General features: G+C 36.3%; 1 pseudogene; it reads left to right on the top strand.

Annotated features, from left to right (window-relative positions):
* Positions 1-724: 724 nt before the first annotated feature.
* LOC134968217 (5S ribosomal RNA) lies at positions 725-845 on the top strand (annotated as a pseudogene).
* The last annotated feature ends 462 nt before the right edge of the window (positions 846-1,307 follow it).

Raw genomic sequence — 1,307 nt, 5'->3', positions numbered from 1 at the left:
TAAACAAGTAGGATCTAAAACCAAAAAATTGTATATCAGGTTTGGATATCCAATATTTATGCATCAGCGCATGGACAGGTATTTATCAAAATCCTACTTATAAGCTACACAGACTGCTATACAAAATTGAGTGACACTAATTATCAAACAGTAAAGGAATAAGTACCAAACTGCATTGGGGTCCATATCTTTATCAAAAAAGCAGATGTGGATACATCTGTTAAACCTTGGACCCCATTTAAAAACCAAAACAAAACGCCTTCTTTCTTTTCCTTTACACTGCATATGAATATATACTGTGTCAACTCAGTTAATACTAACTCGCTGTTGGTTTTTGAGAAATTATATTTTTTCATTGCTCAGGTGATTTTCAGAATTTATAGTGTAACCTCGTATGCAATCTGTGGCTTTGGAGACCAAATTTGGAGGTTCCCTTCTTTTGCATGATTATAATAATATCATTTATTTAATGTCAGATTTATATGCATGTGTTAATTATGCAACATAGAGGTCTTTTCCCTATGTATACTGCGACGACATAAGCCCTGATTATTTAGATGGGTATTTAATCTTTAAGTATACCTTATCATTTGTGATAAGAAATCCCCCCCTTCTTTTTTATATCAAACCAGCTGTGTTTCTCTCAAACTTGTGGCTCATATAACAATAGTTGGCTCTTATCTGTGCCCAATTTTGGACACAGCGTGACAAGGGTGAGCATAAGGTCTGCGGTCATACCCCGCTGGAGATGCCCAATCTCATCTGATCTTGGAAGCCAAGCAGTGGAGGGCCGGGTTAAGTACTTGGATAGGAGACTACTAAGGAACACCCTGGTACTGCAAATATTTGCCGCCCACCTGTCACTATTAATAGAGCACTATCTTATGTCTCGGTTATGACCTATGATTCAATTATCTGCTAGGATCAAAATTCCCAATTGGGATATATAGCAGTTTACAAATGACGGTCATTTTTTCAACAAATGAGCAACCTATAATCATAGACTGATCCACAGCTGGATATACCCATCTCGGCCAGAATTAGGTATTTGTACCTTGTATTCTGTACATCATTCCCCATATTTTCGCAAAGTCACTATTTAAATATATACTGGCGCCATTTTTGAACTCCCCAATAATCATTTTTTAATGAGAATTAATAAAAATTTTGTATTTTAGCTAGCTATATTTTTTTGCGATTGAGTCGTACAATATTATCTGTATATGAGTGCTTCCCAAAAAGAGTCTTCTTTCTTCTTTTCAAAGTTCACACCATGTTTAACTGACTCGGGGGAGCACCACTGATGG

The sequence above is a fragment of the Pseudophryne corroboree genome, chromosome 10 (assembly GCF_028390025.1).
Source record: "Pseudophryne corroboree isolate aPseCor3 chromosome 10, aPseCor3.hap2, whole genome shotgun sequence".
Lineage (NCBI taxonomy): Eukaryota > Metazoa > Chordata > Amphibia > Anura > Myobatrachidae > Pseudophryne > Pseudophryne corroboree.
The sequence above is the reverse complement of the archived record's forward strand: the minus strand, read 5'-3'. Positions and strand labels throughout refer to the sequence as shown.